The sequence below is a fragment of the Fukomys damarensis genome, unplaced genomic scaffold, assembly GCF_012274545.1.
Source record: "Fukomys damarensis isolate Sample0158 unplaced genomic scaffold, DMR_v1.0_HiC HiC_scaffold_20, whole genome shotgun sequence".
NCBI classification, from domain to species: Eukaryota; Metazoa; Chordata; class Mammalia; order Rodentia; family Bathyergidae; genus Fukomys; species Fukomys damarensis.
Genome location: NW_022900932.1, coordinates 42,305,338 through 42,326,949, shown reverse-complemented (window position 1 = coordinate 42,326,949; position 21,612 = coordinate 42,305,338). Strand labels below are relative to the sequence as shown.

The following is a 21,612-nucleotide window of genomic DNA, read 5'->3' as shown; positions in this document are numbered from 1 at the left end:
GACAACCACACAAAGACATTACATCCTCATTTAAGGAACAAATGAATCAAAAGTATTGATGGTACATATTCAACAGCAATAAAACCTAATTGTAAATGGTAGCTACTCCTAGAATTGTAGGGGTGAAATGAGACAACACCTATGAAGTGGTCTTTATAACACGGAGAAAAATGTAAATACTAAATAAATGTTAAGATTTTGTTCTTATAAATTCATTAACAGACACCTATGCCATGGTGAAAAGTGTATATGAAAAGAATCAGACAGGTTTCTCAGTGATTCTGTTCCATTATTTGATTTGTTTTCATAGTCAGATACATTTTTTGCCCATTAATCCATTATCTGATATGCAACCAGGCTGATGTCTGGGGCAAAGAAAGCTAATGCACATCACAGATGTGGCCTTGGTCTCTGAGGAGTTACGTGTCATCACAGGAAAGAAGACGGGAGCCTGCTCTTGACATTGAAAAACTAAAGCCATGGAAGGAATTTAAAGCATTAGAAGTAAAAATTAGTAATTCCAGGTCTGAGCCAAGGCAGTCTCAGCCCTGGATGTGTATTAATGTTCGTGAGCAGAGCTGCTGCATAGCTGGTGCACTGTGTGCTTTGTTCTTCCTCCACATCACGAGACCCCGCCACATCTTTTCTGTGGTTCTTCCACATGCTCTTTCGAGGACAGGGACTGGTTGGAGGATTCAGCTGCAGAAGATGAGACAGAGCATACATACGACTGGCTCTTGATTTCACTGAGCTTATGGTCTTATGAGAAAGGCAGGTGCTCATACAGTAAAAACACTATAAAACCACAGCTAAGAAATGGTTAAATCTCACAGCCCCAGCTGAATGTCACGGGAAGCAGAGAAAGCATCTCCTGAGTTAGTCCCATTAAAAGTTAGAGCTGAGAGGCACTAGTGGCTTGGTATTGGCTTTTTCTCACTCTTGATAATTATTTATTAGTCCAACTTGTGGTTGTACTGTGTAACAGCGTACATTCCAGAACCAGGTAGAGAAGTAAATTCATCACTGATCACTTTTTGTCTAGACAACTAGAGGGGTTTATTTAGGCTGCTTTTTTTGAAAGAATGGGAATGGTAAGAACAGAAAAGAGTGAATAGAAGAAAGAAGAGAGAGAACTTTTGTGTCTTACCTGGTACAAACCCTCGTAAAACCTTCCCACCCATCCCATACTTCCTCTTCAACCTTGGATTGATTCTATTCTAGTCTCTTCAAAGGGAATCAAATGAACATATTTAATGTGTCATATGGCTCTCCGATATATATTTTTTTTTACTTGTATGTAAACTCTCAGGATTTCTCACTGAGATTTGAAGCTTTCAGAACTCCCATTCCAAAGACGGCTTTGTCTTTGAAAGTCTGAGAAATATCCCTTCAGCTGTATTTGAGATGTGAGTGAGTCAAATTGGGGTAAAAATAAAATTTTTTGTAGCTTAAAAAAATTCTCAGACATTTTTTGCTAAGCCATAAATCAACAGTGGTTGAATTAAAACAGATCAAGCTTGGCTTAAGTTTAGACCTCCATGAGGTCTCTGGCTAAGCTTGAAGGGGGAAAAAATAAGTTAATACTTTTTTAAAAACCAGCTCCTGTGCATGTCCCATTGGAAAAGAGCAAATCCTACTTAATGAGAGTTGGCCCTTCTAAACACTCCTACATTTGAGTCTACAGAGCATTTCTTCACCTTGGCCCCAAACCTAGTTTTCTGTTCTTTTCCTTTACATGTACTCCAAGACCAACAGAGAAGATTGGATTTATTTGGAGCACCCCAAGTCCACCTTTCAGATAGTGTGGCTTGCCTGCCGAATTGGTATCTAATCTTTACTATTAACTTTAGTGAAAACTTATATATTGGTTCATTGGCCTCTAGCTTGGAGCCACAGCTTTCAGAGTACTAATGTGATCCCCAAAGCAGAATGTCTGGACGGAAATACTGAATGAGGCTTGATAAGATGCTGATTATCTCTCTCTCCCAAGTAGGTCAAATCTAATGAAAACATCTTTGTTTTCAAAGCCAAATGCCAGGCAAAAAATCATTAGAAAGTCACCTGTGAATTTTCAGAGATGGTGCTTATGCACAACTATGACTGCAGCTGTCTTCATTGCAAATCTTCTGGGCATTTCACTGAGAAACAAAAGAAATTTTCAGATTCTTTGGATTTCTTTTTATCAGTACATGTTTACAATACTTAATGATTACATTTATTTTGGGGAGTTGGTATATACAAATAACACATCTTAATTCTTTTTGTTCCCATCCCTCTGTGCTCCTCCCAACTCTTGGTCTCCTTCCTATTTACAAGAGCTCTATTTCCCTTGTTTTTTTCTTTTCAGTTCTTTTTCCCCCATCTCCTTTCTCTGCCCTCCCTCTTGTTCCCCTTCAAGTCTGAGAAAAATCTATTTGCTATTATTTATCCTTTATTTTGTTAGTGGAGGTAAAGTTGTTCCACTGAGTAGATATTTACCGTAGGTTAATATCTGGTTTGTCTTAGTGTTTATACTATAATGATAGATCTAGATCGCTTTTCTATGGTTAAAGGTGGTACATCATTGGTTCTTAGGATTCATTTTGAGGATCCATATTACTTCTCAGGCATCACAGACATTTCACTCTGTGGGTCCACATCTTTAGAATTTGTATTACTTATGTAATGTGGGCATTTTAGAATTATATGTGCTTTATCTCCCAAGTTATTTTTCTATTTTTTATAGTTTTATTATCCACATTTAATGTTCAGAGAAATATCTAAGAGGAATCCTATCCCTACTCCTACCTCTACCTCAAGTTGTAACCATGAAGTGATTTGCTTTGCTTTCTTTTTGGCTAATGTAATAAGCAAAACAGTCATTTCATGGACAATTTAAATCCTGGAAAGCTAAAGCCCAGAGAGATAGTTTACCAGTGTTTATGTAAGATGTATAGATATCCATTAGGCTTAAAAAAAATCTCTAGTTAACTTATTTATCAAGTATAACTATAGCAGTATCACATTAAAAAAAATGAAAAAGTCTGTGTACCAAGAAGGTGTACTTGATCTCTGACCTTGACTGTGAGCCTACTCCTCTGTCTCTTTTAACCAGTGTTTCAAAGAAATTCTTTATAAAACATGTTACAACTAGTTATTTGCCTGTCAGATGACTAAAACCATTATGTCTTTAAAGTGTATGCTGATTTTTCCTAGGTTCTCAAAGCATCAAATCTCTGCTAACTTCCTTTTTTCTGAAACAATCTCAATTGCTTTTTCCTGCAAGTCCTAGAGCAACCCTCACCTATTTTTTTTTCCTCCTATACCTGCTCAAACTTTCTAGTAGAAACCAACAATGGCACTTTATTTCTGTAGTTTCTCTTCCTCTAGATATGTCCATTAGATATGTCAATGTTTAATTCCCTATCACTTAGGGGAGAGAAGGCAACCAGATATGGTTTGCCTATATTAAATGCAGAATCACTAATTTATAAATTAAAGCAAAATTACATTATATGCATTAACTATAGACATTCACTAGTTACTAATTAAGTTTCAAAAGTCTGTTATTCTTAATGTGCTTTTTCTTTTTGCACAAAAACTATATTATAAGTGATAAATACAAGCTACGTGGATCTTAGAAGTGTGTTTGATTTTTTTTATCAAGCTGAATGATAATATTATTAGTTGTCCTCTAGTTTGTCTGTTTTACTTCTGAAATTCCAAATTCCAACTGATAAATCCAGACACATGGATTGATCTTTCCTAGTAGAATCCCAGAAGCTAGAAGAGAACATCTATTGCTAAAACCCCACACCTAATGCCCCAGTAGCAAAAAGACATGTTTCGGCTTGTCCTTTCCTATACCAGTTCAGATCCTAAAGAGAATGCATTATAGTTTGAGAAAGAGATAAACTTGATTCCTACCTCTGCCATAAACTACTAAGGGGAGCTTCAGAAGGTTATGAAACCTCTCTCAACTTCAGTTTCTTCCTGTCAAAATGGCAATAATACTTCCTTCTTCCCTGACATAAAAATAAAAATACAAAAATATAAGAATAATAAGAAAATATAAAATCTATTCACCAAATTGATATAAGAACCAAAGGTCTTTAATATATGGTAAGTGACTGAGGAGCAGTAGCTATGACTTTTATCCCACTGCTCCCTTCCTTCATGGTCTGAGTAGAGAGAGAGGATTCCCCCATCTCCCTCTCCCCAGTCACTCACAGTAACCCTTCCAAGTCAGGTACCCATTTGTATTGCCTCTGCAGCGAAACCTTTCATTCAATGACTATTAGTCAAACAGAGTCAGACTTCTTTGGGTTACAACAAGCAAACATTGGGTGGTCTTTATGAAGAGGGTTTGGTGAGCCACAAGCCAAACTGGCAGTCAGTGCAGGACCCTTGACCAGAGGGGGAATAAAGGAGACCAGGGAAATGCCGCTGGTCATATAAAATGAAAACAAACTGGTGATACCTGCCACTTCTGGTGATGGCTGAAAATTAAATATTTAAGGACATCCAAACTAGCTTTAAATATAGATTCCAGTATGGAGTTTATTTTAAAAATAACTTTTCAAGGTGCTATGCAGGACAGTACTTTCCAAATTGCTAAATGTAAGCCATTATTGCTTTATAAAATCAATTCAGTAGAATATTATCTGCATTTTTCAAAGAAATAAACAGAACGGAATACATCAAAATATGGTACTAGTGAATTTTATTTTATGAAAGTGGGTTGAAATATAAAACATATTTAATTATGTGCTGCTGCAGTAAAAAAATTTGAAAGCCATTGAGATAGACTCCTAAAAAAGTCTGTTTTATTCTCAAGTATTATCTGAATTCAGCAAGAACAAGTTTTATTGTGAAAGTTCTTTATAGAATCAAAAGTATTGCTCCTGAAAAAAATTAAGGTTATCAGGATCTCAAATTTTAATCCAGAAAAAACTATAAGCTATTTGTTAAATTCTGAGAACCTTTGGGATTCAATTGTCCAGGACAGACTATCTCAAGTCAAACAAAATTGAGATTTGCCAAAAAAGTAAAGCAGATGGGCTTATATAAATAGCGGTCCAAGCGGAGAGGATCAATTTAAAATTCACTGGAAAATGGGAGGTAAAATAATCATCATAAATCAGAATGATAATTGGAGGCAAATGGGAACCTTCCCCAACACATAGCAAGTTCCCGATAAATATCCTTGAATAAATGAAAATGATAGTGGTACAAGGGTAATCAGCCATACTTCTCAGAAAGCATTTGGGTTCGGGGTTGGGGAGCAACCCACAATTCTTGGGAGGTTTGACAATAAAAATGACCTTTAGCGAGAGTGATTCCACATTCCAGGCATATGAGAGAGAGAGAGAGAGAGAGAGAGAGAGAGAGAGAGAGAGAGAAAGGAGACAGACACACAGACCGACAGAGACAGAGACAGAGACAGAGACAGAGACAGAGCCTATGCTGATTATTTCCTGAATTCCGTTCACTCTGTTCAACTCTATCCATTCTCTACCTTCTGCTGCCCGATTCAGTGTCCTGGGAGGCTTATGCTGGGGATTCCATCATCTTTCTCCCTTTATTTCTGACTCTTGGTTGGGTGTGGACAAAGGAGTTTAGCATTTCGGAGGAGCAGGAGGCTAAGATCTTTTCTCCCAATTCCTATTCTGTCCAGCACCATGATTGTTACAGTAGCCGCATCCCTAAAAGACTATGGCTCCCAGCAGCTCCCTTCTTCATGTTCCAGCTCTCCTTGCTCTCCAGGAACACTGTTCCCTCTCCATGTCTTTCCAGCTACAGGTGCAGTAGTGCAGCCTCAGTACCATTAGTGTCTAAGTACCCCCACTTCCCTTGTGGGCTCCCTTAATACTGACCACGCCTGTGTAAGTGGTAATTCACAAAAATCTCCTAACTCGAATGACTTGGGATTTTTTTTCTGTTTTCTGCTTGGACCCTGTGAGATCCTGTACCTAAACATGAAGTAATTTTTTAAATAATTAAAGAAAGGCACTGCACACATAAGCCAAGAATTTTCAAAGCATCATTTCTTCTATCTTTAATATTAAGTTTTTGAAACATATTGGAGTCATTGTAATTAGTGTTTACTCTTATAGAAAACTGTGTGAATTTCAGTGGCTAGACTTCATTTGTTTGGTTTCTAGAAAAAGAGAAACATCCTAAGATACAGTATGACATGACATCATGTCTTGTGAGGATTGGTTAGGGCTCTTGGGCTGGTTGTCTAGGAAAGCGCCTCAGAGGGAAAATACAGGTCTTGAGAGCAAGAGAACATCTTAACAGTGGGTAGTATGGTATGGTAACGAAGGAAAGGAGGGGATGAATCTAGCTTCCTTTCCCCTAGAATTTCAGCAAGGAATGGAAAATTAAAGGAGAATCTTTAAGAATAGTGCAGTTGGTGAAGGTACAGCTGGGACAAATTCTTGGAAGACTTAACGTGGTCCATACTGAGGACTCAAAGTCTGAGACTCTTGCAGTGGCATTTGTGTTTTGGTCCCTCTCTTTTCTTTTATTCATTTTCCCTTTTTTTTTTTTTTTTTTGGACCGGGGGTTGAACTCGGGTCCTTGCGCTTGCAAGGCAGGCTACCGAACCGCTGAGCTAAATCCCTGGCCCTCATTTTCCTTTTTTAATATTGGCATCAATACTACCTAACTCAGCCACTAGATGAGCTCAAGCACCCTCCTCCAGGCCTATCGCTCCTTTCAGAAGTTTTAGGCTTAGAAAGCATATTTTCCAGTAGTGTTTAAGGTGATGGTACAGTCAGAGGCCAGGTATGGAACCAAACAACAGACGGGGATTAGTGAGGGCAAAAATCAGCAGTCTGTCCCCAAATGCAAGCACTGTCTCAGTACAGGTGCCTTATCTATCTTGTTCATAGCTGTTCCCCAGTACAGGGTGCATAATAGATGCTCAGCAAATGTTCGAGTAGTACATGATGGTATCAGAAATTGATCAGTAAGGTCAGGGATTTAGCTCAGTGGTGCTGCTGCCTGCCTCACAAGTGAAAGTTCCCAAGTTCAATACCTGATACAAAAAAAAAAGAAGAAAAAAATTGATCAATGGCTTTTCTAAAACATCTTTGAGCTGAGCAATAAACCTAAAGCTCAGGTGGGCAGATTCTAATGAAAACTGCATCCCCCTAATTGTGACTCCTGCGATACACTCACATCTTAACTGGAAACACCACCAAATATTAGAGCCGCCATTAAGGAAGTCCCTTGGATCTACAGAGGCTCGTGTGTGCCCTCCTTCCCGTCTCCCCAGATGAAAGAGAGCCCATCTGGCACATGCTGTAAACCAGATGTGCTGCAGCAAGTAGCATAAAGGTTTCCCTGTGCTCCCAATTCCTGTCCAGGAAGTCAGAGAACTTTTGGGAAATGCAGAGCAGTGGCCAAATTGGTTTGCCATGGAATGTATAAACCCAACTGACCCCATGACTGGATTTCATCCTCTGACCACAGAGTGCCAGGCAAGGGAAATGACTGAAGTTTTCCCATCTAAGGCCCATTAAGACAAACTGATTGACTTTAAACTTCCAGGTTTTAATTTGCCTTCTATCCAGATGACCCCCAGGGAAGGCTGGAACAGCCCTTCTCCCTAACAACTAGTTTTAACTCTTTTGCTTTAGTTTCTTTGAAGAAGGCATTATCTGAAAGAATTTTTTAAAAAGCACTATATACTATTTTTGTAACTATAAAAGACATAATGTATTTATTGTAGAAAGTTCTGAGAATTCCAAGAAAATATTAACAGGAACATTAAAAATCAATTGCAGGGGCTAGCGCTGCAGTACAGGGGTAGAACCCATGCCTAACATGCCATGGGTTCAATCCCCAGCACTGCAAAACTTGTTTTTAAATAAATAAAAATTAACTGCAATTTTTCCACCCAAAAATAATCTCACAGTTGATATTTTGGTATATTTCTTGTTGGAATTTTCATGTGAATATATGTACGGATGTGTATTTTAAAAAGCAGGACTGATATTTTTCCAGCAGAAATTACCATTATAAACAAACATTCTGAAACATAAACTTTTTTTACCTCCCTGGATATATTTCCTAATGCTTGATTTTTAAAAGAGGAATTAGTGAGCCAGGGATATAAACAGTGTTCAGGCTTTGTTCTCCCCATCCAACCTTCCTGCTGTGCTAGGGATTGGAACAGCACCTTACAAATGCTGGTCAAGCACTCTGTTACTCAGCTACACCCCCAGCCCTTTCTAAATCTTGAGACAGTGTTGTCTCAAATTTGCAATCATCTTGCCTCAGTCTCCATAGTAAAGGGATTACAGGTGCACTCCACTGTGGCCTGCTTGTAGGGGATCTTGATGCATATTGGTAAACTGCCCTCCAGGAAGTTTATTGCTTTATCTGCCTGTTTGGTATTAATTAATTAATTAATTTTTCTTGCTGCACTGGGGATTAAAGTCACTATGCTATATCCTCAGCCCTTTTTATTATTTTATCTTATTTTCTGTTCTGAGGCAATGTTTCACTAAATTATTTTGAAGGAAGTTTGCATCTTTCCCTCAGACTGCTTTCTGAGTTGAGACTCTAAGGCAATTATGGCAAACCATGAAACACTTGCTGAAACGGCTGTTTGTTATCATTGAAAGCTCTAAAAGGTTCATTCTCTATCACTGCTCTAGGGCAAGGTCAGCTGATCAAGTGATATAATCTTAACTTGATGAAGTCTTCTTATGTGCACTTTTCTCCTCTGCAGGTGAACGTGTATTTTAGACCATCTCTGCCACACATGTCCAAATATTCCAGATAACACCATCCAAGAGCTAAAGACTTCACATTCCCTTAGGGTTTCATGGTGTTTTTTGGAACTATCAACATGCTTTTGGCTTACAATAAATTCCAACATAGAACAAAGCGAATACCTGCTGAAAGAAAGGAGTTCATATTAGGTCTGCTAGTAGTGAAGTATCCAACTCTGAGAAGGCAGGCAGAATGCCACAAACGTGAAAAGTCACAAGGAAGATCAGGTAGGGTAGGCCCTCCAAATCTAAATTTCTTAATATGGAGCTACCTTACAGTCTGATTTTTTTTTATTTTAGTACTGGGGAATTAAACCTATAATCTTGCATATGTTGGGCCACATCTTCAGTCCTTTTCCTTTCTACATTTGGAGAATTCTTCACAATTTGAGCCTTAGAACAATGTGTATTCCCTTCTCCTGAAAGCTATACTTAATTTTCCAGCACCCCTTGCACTAGGACACAGGTATATGCCCTGCTTAGACTTAGAATTGGAAACTGGTGATTTATGAAGCAAATAAGAAAAGCATTCTTTCAATAGCAGCAGCACTGACAACATCAGTTTCTAAATGGTGGCAGAGACATTGGCAACAGCTCTAGGATCCAGTATCATCCAGGGCTGGTGGTACTGGTGAATAGTTCTGCAGTGTGGATTTGGCTATAGTAGTTAAAGTATTTCTTGCAATTCTGCTCTTATCCTGGTTTCTAAGCCTTTCCACCAACCTTCCCAGTAACTGTGTGGTTTCCTGATATCCTTTCAATAAATTTCTTTTATGTGAAAGCAGTCTGTTGCTTGCAACCAAATTTCTGGCTAATTACATCCTTCAGGACTCAGGGTGGTCATCTATATAATGGGACTGCTAGGGATATTTCAGAGCCCTGAAATAAAAACTAATGAAAGAACACATTAAGAAACCTAACCCTACACCATAGTATATGGCACAAGCCTAATATATAGTGAATTGTCCCCCTTATTTTCAGTGCTAGGCATTTCAGTTTATCTTGGCCATAAATACCGCGGTGTGTTGGAGAGGGAATCATGTCATTTCACTGGAAATTGTAAATATTACTGCATTTATGATTATAGTAGTCATTTATCAAGTGCCTTACTGGATGCCAGGCACTGTACTTGGCAACATATAAATAAAGATTCCAACACTCACAAACTCCAAAGATATTATATATTTCTCTCACTTTGCTGATAAAGAATCTGATGTTCAAAATGGTTAACAGTTTGCCAAAGTTTTCACAAGGAGCAAAAATTGTAGCGATTGTACAGAAAATACAATTTGAGTTTTGACTTTTTTTTGGTACCGGGGATTGAACTCAGGTCCTTGTGCTTGCAAGGCAGGCCACCGAACCACTGAGCTAAATTCCCAGCCCAGAAAATACAATTTGAAATACTATAGTCTTATCTAGATGGATGTGAGATACAACTATGAGAACATAATCAGTTCAACCATTTTGACCATATCAAAACAATTAAATGGTGATTGAGACTTAAGAGTTGATCTAGAATCTTGTGATTTTAGTCAAAGGAACCAAATAGTTGTGCCTGTTTAAAACCTTGGAATCTCAAAAGGCACAAAATGATGTTCATTAAATTCATCTTGAGAATTCTTTCAAACTACATATGCCTGTCCTCATCACCACCCCAGTGAGAAGGGACTGAGTATCAGCTGCTGATACAAGCAGATCCTGAGACCAGTCTTAGATGCCCTGCAGTTTTGGAAGACATGAGAAAATTTTTTTTCATGAAGACTCATAGTTCAGTTTTACTCTCTCTAGGTGCCAGGAAAAAAAAAGTTTCAAAGGTCAAAAATAAAAATACTAGTTTTGCATAATGCAGCCAAAATGACATTGCAATGACAGGAAAATGTGAACTGTGTGAGAGAGGGCAAGTTGGACATGCACACAAGCTCTTCTCAAAGTGGGAACTCCAGAGCTCCAGGCATCCAGAAGGGACACCTCCAATCCACCCAGGGAAAGCCTGGTGCTGTCTTCATATCTTAAAAGCCAGTCTGTACTTTGGCTTCTGAAATGAAAATTTACACCAAAAGAAATGCCTGATTTTTATTAGCTATCCTCAAAAGGAGTATTCTACTTATTCTGTGGAAGATATTTTGCTCGAGAGTTTTCCCACGTTGGCAGATATGATGCAGAGAGGTTGGATCTAAGGGGTTTTGCCCTGGACAAACAGTTACACACAAAAATCCTGCCAACTCCAGGAAAAATTTAGAGGGAAGAGATTTCCTTGAACCAATATGGTGCAGCCAAAATAAATGGCTACTTTTGTTCTCTTGAGAAAACAGTATTACATTATTATCACTATTATTTTCACAAAGCAATCCCTGATGCAATTGACCAGGGAGAGTTGTAGAGTAGTAGGTGGTCGGATTCAGGACACAAAGAGGCTGAGTCAAGTTCTAAAGTCTTTGCAGTCTGAAGGAGTGAGGACAGGGGCGGAAGTGGCTTTGGACAGGTGCCACCCTGCACAGCATGTGAACAAACCTGAGTTTTGATAGATTAAGATGGCACCAGCAGATAGGGCAGGCATAGATGGTGTCTGGGCATTCACCCAAAGCTCTCCATCAACTCTGGCAAAGTGAAAATGCACATGGACAACTCTGGATCAGCAGTGAAGATTTTGGAAGGAAATCTTAGTGAAAATCCAGAGCAAGAAACTGGAGTGATAAATCAGGCTGAAAGATGTCTGAATTGAAGGATGCTGCTGCCTGGTGTATCACTCCAGGCCAGCGGGATGCACACACAGGTCCCAGCTGGTATCAGCTCTAGTGCCCTGCCAGTTTATTCTACACCTGGGAAAATGAGAACATGTTAGCTAAAGATGTTGGGGGAAGGGTGTGAAGGGGAACCAAATGCCTGGTGCCTCTTACATCAGGCAAAGATGTCGACTGATACATAGCACTCAGGAGCTGAGGCTCACAGGGAACAGTTTTCAATATTCTGAAAAGTTGATGGGAATGAGAAAAGCAGGGGAAAGAACCAGTCCCCACCTTTCATAGAAATTTCCTTAGGTGCTATGATGCTTGTAGGTGGTGATATTTTAAAGTTGACTGTGAAATGGCCCTCAAAAATTCCCTAGCACTAACAATAGCATCAAGCACAGCCTAGAAATGGACAAACTACAGTAACTATTAATCTATTAATCTAATATCTTTAAGTATAGGAGCAGGATCTACAGTTATATAATAAAATCCAACATGAACCAGGAACTTGTATACATTGAGTCTCCCCTTAGTAGAGCAATTTTAACCTGTGGGGGTGAAATTTAAGAGGGATGGGGACAAAACAGAGATAAGTGATACAGTAGAAATGGGGCTGAAGGACAAAGGATAACTACTCAAGCTTTGGGAAACTGGAGAACAGGACTGGAGACAAGAATGAAGGAGAAAGCAAAAGAATATCCAAGCAAACCAGAAAGACTTGAGTCAATGTTTGCTCACATGAAAATATTAAAAAAATCAAGAAGGTTGAGGAAATAGAGGAAAAGTAAACAAATAATAAAAGTAAAACCTAAGCAACCAAAAGAAAAAGAAAGAAAAACAAACAGAAAAAGGAAAACTAAACAATCAAACAAACAAGTAGACTCAAAGAGCAACAGCCAGCTACACCTAGAAGACAAATCTGAGGAACAGATATTTCCTAGGGAAACCTCAATACTAGTGATAAAGCTATTTACCATAAGAAATTTACAAGCATCAACAGAGAAAAAAAACTAAAATAAAAAATAGAAAATAACAAGATGCAGAAGCAAAATACAACCCCAGACCACTAGCTCACCCAGGTAAGTCCAGGGGACAAGGAGATAAGGAAATCAGAAGCCACCCACATTAATTTTCTGAAATGATACTAGCAGAAATTAAAAAAAAACCAGATGAATAAGGCTATAGAGAAAATCAGGTTGGAAATAATTTATCAGGTTAAAAAAAAGAAACAACTATCAAAATGAAAGACTTGCTCAGTGGATATAGAGTAGACACAGAAATAAATAAATAAAACAGCCTAGGAAAATGATTGAAAACCATGAATGCTCAACAAAGGAGTCCATGAAACAGATATGGAGAAATGGAGTCCATGAGACAGATATCCAAGAGATTAAAATTTTCATTGACAGTATTTGCAACTGTTTGAACCAAGATGAAGACAGAATATCAGATAAAAGGCAGAATTGCAGTTAGAAACCATGAAAAGAAATATTTCTTTAAAATAGCAGGGGACTAAGAAAAATCAATCCAATAGCTTCCTGCAAAGAACAACATAAGATTGATCAGAATCAGTGAGAAAGTAAGGGACAGAGCAAATGCCACAAAAAACCTGTTCACAGAAGTAATGGCACAAAACTTTCCAAACATAGAAAAAGAATTTAAAGAACTCTGTGGCGGTCCAGCCGTCACAACATGAACATGCCTGAGTTGGGGAGTGAGGATTGAGAAAGGAAAGAACACTCAAGCCTGAGTGGAGACCAAGAGAAGTCTGATTTATTTCACAGAAACAGCTCCTTTTAAAAGCACATCAACAGGAAGCACCTGACTCCTGCAGATAACGTCAGATCTTTGGCTATCTCTTGGAGTTTCTCCCATCACAGGGTCAAAAACAAGTTTAACACATGCAGTCCTTAAAAAGGAACAAATGTTAACAAATGCTAATTTGGAACATCCTGACCACACATTGTGTCAATGCCTTGATTATAAAGAAAGAAGTTATCTTTCAAATGTCAAATGCCAGTGGGCCATGGCTGGCTCCCACAGAACTCCAATTAACCATGACCAAATAAATCGATATCAAAAACTCCCTAGTCTGTATAGTGTAGGGGTGAAAATTTCAGGATTTAGATTCTGACTTCTGGGTCTCATTTTCCTCATCTGTATTACAGGTGTAATAATTCTTGACCTTTATAACCCCAGATTCCTTTTTCCAGGTCTTACCTTCCATAGAATTTACTCTACTTCCTCAAATACTAAGAAAAAGTCATTTTACAATATAGCACCAGCTTCCCATTCAAGTGTCTAGTTTGAATGAGCCTGGCATGCAGCTCAGTGCTGCTGCATCTTCCTGGCAAGTGCAAGGACCTGAGTTTGATCCCGGTACCAGGAAAAAAAGTCTCAAGCTTGATTCTCCAGCTTTTTTCTCATGCAGTGTCCCCTCCCCCATTCCTTCCCTGTACCTGAACTGAGGTGGGATAGGGGTGGGAGGTTGGAAATGGTTAGAAACCTTTGTTTGTCATTACAGTGACACTACTGAGGGAAGGAATGCAAACTATGTGCAGTGTGATGGGGTATGGGCAGTTTCCTATAACAATCCTGGACAAAATGCCTGACCCTCTTTGAAATAGAGTTTATGCTCTGGTCTCTGCCTGATTGTTTCTTCCTGATTGCTTCTCTGCCAACTTTCTCTTTCTCGAAGGCCTAATTCAAAATTGATTCTCCTATGGAAAACTTTCTGGACCATCTGCTTCATCAGTAACAGACCTGATGATTCTTTCCTAAATACTCCGCTGAATGGGCCCCTGTGGAACCTCTATTCACACAGGATTGATTGACACACCTGCTGCCTTCCCTCCAAGGACTAAACAGTGGTCTTCATCTTTGTCCCCTCCATGTCTAGCATGGTGCTAGCACCCAGAGAGGCTCAATACACACTGAATGGAGGAAGGAATGGTGACTCTTGGTGTCTCCTCTTATTCATGCAAAACTGCAAATAAAGTCTGGGGGCAGGAGTCTATCTTCCCCAGAAAAGCACTCAAGAGTCTTCCAAGATTAACTGTGAGATCACATCACTACCAGTGTACTCAGACTTCTTTGTTGGGAGCTTATTGCTAAAACGTCTGCTCTTCCCTTTCCTTTTTTCTGTAAACTCAGTAATTTTTTTCTGGGTCATTAAAAGTTGTTTCATTTAGTTAATACCTTATTTATTTAATAACAGATTCCACCCTGGAAGCCAAGTTCAGGAATTGGAGGCAGGATTGCTATTTCTTTGATAGAGATCTCCTTGGCTCCAGTCATCTGAGTCTAGGCATGCTCTAGGAAACAAACTCAAATTGAACGTTTGGATTCCTCAGTGAGGTGCTAGAGATAGATGTATAAATAGCTATATGTGAAGCAGAAGGATGCTTGTTCTAAACAGAGGGAGAGGCATACTCCTAGAAGTGCTAAATATGTGGTGAATGAAGAGAAACTACCAATCAGTTTGAGAATAGAAGAGGCGACAGACACACAAAGTACTCAAGTAATAAATATGTTTGTATAAGCTTAAATGATGGCCCACCCAAGCTGTGTCATGATATTTGGTTATTGTCTGACGTTAATTGCTTGACAGATCCATGTCAGTCAGTCCATTCTGTACACTGCTATGAGGTCAGTGCTTCTTTCACACTTAATTTTCAGTAGCCTCCTATAATCTGTATACCAAGCTCCTCAGTCTGGCATCTGAGGATCTCCCCCATTCCTCACTGTGTACCTAACTCTCCTCCCTGTCTTGCACCCCTTCCCTGTATCAACTTTTCACGCCAGGCAAACTGGTCAGCTGACTGTTTCCCAAACCTGAAGAGAAGGTCTTGATACCTTTGTCAATGTGATCTTGCTACCCCCTTACCTAGATCGTGTTATCTTCCCTTTTCCCTCAGCTCCTGAAAATCCTGCCTTTTCACCTTCAATTTTCTCTACAGAATACTTGCTCAGTTTCCCAAAGCCAAACTCACTCAAACAACACAGCTTATTTTTTCTGTCAGGTTCAGAACTATCAATTGGTAGCTCTTGTTTCCCATCAGCTCTGATCTGGAGGGTGGATCACATGTTTCAAACACAAATACCTGGGGCTGCAGCTACTATAGGTACTATAGGTACCATGGGAAGACTAATGTTCTTGAGCATGGAATGGAAGTTGGAAAGTACACGCAAATGGAACCTGCTTTTTACTTTGACTTTTCTTATTATTGGCAGGTCTCCCAAACTGTCTTGGATTTAATGAGTCAATTTGAAAAGAGCTTTATTCCCCCACCCCTCTTATTTTCTTTTTAAAATGTCCTATTGGACAGGAATGTAGGTTCAAACCTTGCCCTTTGATGGCTATAGAAGAGATGTGGAGACCCCCTGGTTAAAGATGTCACCCCATAACAGCCTGGGACTTCTCAAATTCATCCTGGAGGCCACAAGTACAGACCTGAGTTGTCTTCCTGGTGGCCTGAGGCCATTCACAAGGGCAGCCTTCTCTGTTTGCACCATTCAAAGACTCAAATAAGGTCCCTGTCTAGGTGATGTTAATCAGAAGAGCTGGCTCCAAAACTCTCCCTGCCAAGTTTTATACAGGTGCACTCAGGTAAGTCATTTAATTTCTGGGCCCCAGTTACGTCAGTCATAAACTCCAGATCTAGCATACACTTGAAGGGTCCTTTAAGGATTAGAGCTGATACTGGAAATATGTGATATAGATATAACTCTGGGAAAGTGATACGAACTGTTAGTAATGGTAACCTCTAGACAGCTGTTGGGGTCCTAAAAATTAATGCACAGTGAAATCCACACAGCATGAAAGTCTCGGGCACCCGGGAAGTTGGAGGGGTGGGGTTTGGGTTTTTTTTTTTTTTTCATTTAAAATGCTATTTCCTCCTGCCCATCTCCGCTGTTCCTTACAACACAAACACGCGCTAAATTCAGCCCTTCCTGACTGTGTGTAAAAGTTGTTTCTATTCTAGCTTTCTATATATATCTTCCTTCTTTGGGGTGTGGTGCTAATGTCTGAACCCAGGGCCTCATGCCTGCTAGGGGAGCATTCTACCACCAATCCACATCTCCCTTTTATTCTGGAGTCACCTTCATGTGCACTTTTATTTCTTGAGAACCTATACCCTCTTCTCACTGTTTTGCCCCACAATACTCCAGTTCCTACTTCCAGCTTTCATCTCTCGATTTCCTCCAAAAAAAGTCTCCTTTACTTCCCGCCCGACCCCCTCCTGACCAAACAGTCCCCAGCCATCATACCCCTGAAGTGGGTTTCCCTAAATGCCTTCAGAATGAACAAAAACTCCTGTCGTTATTCACTATCTTACAAGCCCTTTAAAAGAATGCCACCAACTCCCCTCCTGTCCTGGCCTCACTGGGAAACAGGCAGTCTACTATATAGGGCAGGTCAACCGGAAACAGAGCTGTAAAATCTGAGCAGCCCAGTTCATGGAGCCACAAAAGAGGTGAATCTTGTTTTTTCTTCCAGCCTCATAACCCCACCAGGAAGACAGACCACCTTTAACTAGGTCAACCCAATTTCAGTCTTCACTCCACTCTCACTCCTTTTATTATCATGGTTTTCAGTTGGAGGCACATTTACTGTGCTGATTTATATCTGGAAAAAATGGAAAGTTTCATCAATTCCTGACTGAACTGAACAGGACCTTCCTGTATGAAAAAGGACCATTAAAGACCACAGGACAGTGTCAGGCCACCTCTGCTAGGGGGTTTCAACAAGAAGTCGTGAGCAGGCTAGAGTTAAAATCCTCACCAACTCTGCGATGCAAGTCAGGAAAAGGGGGAAAGTGCTTTAGAAAAACTAGTCCTCTTTAACTCATGAGGAACCACCAGTTACAGGACTTGACCTTCTCACCCCATCCTTTCCTCTTTGTTTCCACAAATGACCAAGAATAGCTTTCCTCTTATGATCCTGCAGCCCAACCCCATGGTAAACAAAGGGAGACAAACAGCTACTGTATAAAAACAGCTTGCATGGGCCAAACCTGCCCACCCCCAAATTGTCTACCTCAAATTTTCCCTTCACTTTTACACCCTGCAAGATATAAACCAACGACAATCCTAACAAATGTGGACTATGTTCATGCGCTGTAAAATTTCATTCCAAGGAATTGACGATTCTGCTGGATCCCCCTAACCCATAAGATTTTATCATGTTTACTTTTCCCAGAAACTGATGCTGCACAAACACAAGCCTTACAAAACAAGAGGTTCTCATACTTAATTTCTGTGTGCGTGTGTGTTTATTAAAAGACACATGAAATGCACCATTATTCTCATTCCTGTGAAACTTTGGCTCTACCTAACACTTGTGTAACCAGGCCAAATCAAGCCTGAGTTATATGAGAACATGGATTCTAACTTTAACAAATACATAAAGTCATGACCCTTTTGTTTTGATATGTTGCCTGTTCCAGACAGGCAGAAAAGCCACCAGTAAAACCAAGAGGTATACAAGACTTCACAATTTATTAAGAAGATTAGCTGGCTTTAGTTTGTCCACTAACGATTAGTCACTGCATGTGAATTCCCTGGGAAGCCTCAGAGGTCAGGTAACTCAAGGAACAGTTTGATTTAATTTTGTTTCCCTCTTTCTTTTTGATAGGTCGGTGTGCTCTGAAAATTAGGGGCTATTTGACATACACCCATTCCTAACGATATTATATACAATGTGACAAACCCACCTGAAATATTGTATGTTTTTTCACTTTCCACTATATATGTAGAACTGCCTGCTGTGAAATTACAAAGTTCATGGTTCAGTTGAACTTTTGAACTCAAGTGAGGATTTGACACAGCAAAACAATCTAAATGAACCCAACGCAAAGTTTTCATAGTCGAAACAGCTTTTCAGCCTATTGTCTGGGGTAATTGGGTAGGAAAGTTCTTTATTGATGTTGTAAAAACTACCAGTTTAATAACAGACAGAGGGAGCAGAGAGGAGACGAGTGGACGTGTCTTGGAGCGTCTAAAATCAAGCTTCTTTGCTAGTTCACTGAACTCTACCTGACCCCACGGGGAAGGTCTGCCCAGGACAGCCCACCAGCCCGGAGTTTATGACTAAATGCCTGCAGCCTGCCAGCTCTTAATACCTCAAAACAACTTCTAAAGTGCCACACAAAATAATAATATTAATTTGAAATGCAGTAGCTGTTGGAAGGTACTAAGTGGCTACAGTGCCAGATCCTTTTCATACTTCATTCAATCTTCACAGAAACTGTTTGAGGCTAGTATTAACATCCTCATTTTATAGATGAGAAAATGGAGACCAGAGAGATTAGGTAATTTTCCCAAGATCACACAGCTTGTATTTGCCCACTCGGCCTCTGTTTTCTCATTGGCCTCCATTTCTCATCTGCAAATCAGAAATATTGGGCTAAATGATCTCAGAAGTTTTAATTGTTTGCTTACACATATGCAGCAATTGGAGAGGGAACAGTCCATGTGAAAGACAAAAGTGTTTCCATTCGTAGTAATCCTGACACAACTATGAGGCAGGTAGGATCACCCCAACTTTGCTGATGAAATCAAGATTAACTCATTTGCCTAAAGTCATACCACTGACTCCTTCCATCTCTTGATTACAAATTCAATGTGATGTCATTTCAGTCTCCTCAAACCTCACCTCCACAATCCTGAAGGCATTTCAGCACAAAATTGGACAGAAAAGGAGTGGAGAGGAGGGCTTGCTTGTTTAACTATTGGACTGATTTCCAAGAGCGTTTTTATTTTAAAAATAAAGACATCACCTGTTGGGTTTGACAACCCTGTGCCCAGCAAGACCTCCACAGTGATGTGCTACCCTGTTACCCCTGTGCATCCATCACCAATCTTTGGTTTGACTGCTCCTAAGTGGATAATGGAGGAAGCCTGCCAGACACATAGTTGAAATGAAGTACATTAAATACTCAGTCCAGTACTTTAGAAAAGGGTTAATAAAATTGTCTGTCACATTTTTATTATTTCTACATTGAAACAAGGACACAAGGTTCTCCTGCTCTATACCCCAGCACTTACAAAGGTCCAAAAAGCTTTCTTCCTTATATTTTACCTATACCTCCTAGATTTTCACTCTTGAATATACTCCTAGGCTTATAATAATAGCCTGGAAGTTATTTTCTTTCAGTATATAAAGATATTATCCCATTTTTTCCCTACCATCCATTGTTTCTGTTGAGAAATCATTTGTTGTTCATTTGGGAAGTTAGGCATCAGTTTAATGCTAATTCTTTGAAAGTCATCTTTTCTCTGGGGTAATTTTAAAGATTTTTGCCTCATCTTTGACTTTTAGCCATCTTACTATGTATTTCTAGGTGTGTCTTCCTTACTTTCTCTGTGTGTGTGTGTGTGTGTGTGTGTGTGTGTTACTGGGGATTGGACTCAGCCTTAGCACTGGCCATTTACTATGTATTTCTAGGTGTGTCTTCCTTATTTTCTATATGTGTGTGTGTGTGTGTGTGTGTGTGTGTGTGTGTGTGTGTGTTACTGGGGATTGGACTCAGCCTTAGCACTGGCCTACATCTCCACCCAATGTTTATTTATTTATTTATTTATTTTTGAGACAAGGTCTCACTAAATTGCCCAAGCTGGGCTCACGTTACAGTCTTCCAGCCTCAGCCTCCCAAAGTGCTAGGATTACAGGTGTGCCCCACCACATCTGGATTGCTTTATGTTTGACTGGAGTTGAACTTATGGCATGATGATTTTTACAAATTTAGGAATATTCTCAGCCCTCACCACTTCAGACATTACCTGTTCCATTAGTACAATCCGCTTTTATATAGACATTTACTTGAAGGCATACCTCACTGTACAGATGAATGCAGCAGGACAGATGGAACACAAATAGAAAACATCCATTTTATCAGGCTAAGGACTTAAGGTTTGGAACTGAGTGATGTCACAGTAGCTGCACAATGAAAAGAGAAATTCCAAAAACACTGAATCACACAAGGCTAACCTCAAATTTTCCATCTAAAGTCTCTTCAAGTCCTTGACCAACCCCTGAGCCATGCATTCATAAGGAAGACTACAAGGAGCCCAGAGAAACAACTGGAAGATTGAAAAGCCCAAGGTGCTACCTGTGCTAGGAATCTGGAGTTTGGAGTTCAAGTTCTAAAAGGCAACCAAGCATTGGTAAACCCTGCAAACTGTCCACTGAACCCAGAATTGCCATATTTTAGGAATAACTCCAATCCTTAGGAGTAACGATCACATTCCAATACTAAAGGATGTGTCCTAGAACCAAGGGCAAATCCAAATGTACCTGCTCTGCGAGAGCACAAACCAAGCCTTCCCAAGACTGAGATGATCTGCCTGCCATAACTGAACTCAATACCCTTTCCAGAAAATAACAGAATCCAGACTCTCTGTATCACTGTCAAGAAAAAGTTATTAGGTGTGTCATTTACAGGACATCCGTATGAATGATAGCTGACTATTCATGAAAATAATGGATTTTGGAGAAAAACAGAATACCTTTTTTAAAGTGCTGGGGAAAATAAACAAGGAAAAAAATACCCTGTCAATTTTAAATTCTTTATCTACAGAAAATCCCCTTTAAAAAAATAAGATAAAGATCAAGACATTTTCAGATAAATGAAGCAGAAAATTCATAACCAGCAGAATTTCACTAAAAAATGCTAAAGGAATTATTACTGATTAAGGGAAATGATATAAAATAGAAATACAGATCTACAAGACAGAATAAAAAGTACTGAAAATGTGGACAAATATAAAAGACTTTTCTTTCATTTCTTAAATCCCTTTTAATTGATAATTTATTCTATAAAACAAAAATAACAATTTATTGTATGTTTTACAACATATATAGAAAAATAGTTGTACGAATAATGGGAGACAGAAAGGAAATCAAGTTCTGTAGCAAGTTTCTTGTATTGCATGCCAAGTGGTAGAATATTAATTTAAGATAGACTTTTGAAGATGAAGCTGCATAATATATTCCTTAGAAGCACCAGTAATACGAAAAGATATTCCTGAAACTTAAAGAAATAGAATGGAATAAATCAGGCATAGTGGCACAAGCCTATAGTCCCAGTACTTGGGAGGCAGAGGCAGGGGGA

At 39.4% G+C, this 21,612-nt stretch overlaps 1 long non-coding RNA gene across 1 annotated transcript; it reads right to left on the bottom strand.

Annotated features, from left to right (window-relative positions):
* Nucleotides 1-277: 277 nt before the first annotated feature.
* On the bottom strand, nucleotides 278-20,393 carry LOC104867665. Its single transcript, XR_781831.1, has 4 exons — nucleotides 20,282-20,393; nucleotides 3,907-4,004; nucleotides 2,062-2,138; nucleotides 278-699 (listed from the first exon to the last, which is right to left on the bottom strand). It is a non-coding gene; the product is annotated as an uncharacterized LOC104867665 (long non-coding RNA).
* Nucleotides 20,394-21,612: the final 1,219 nt, after the last annotated feature.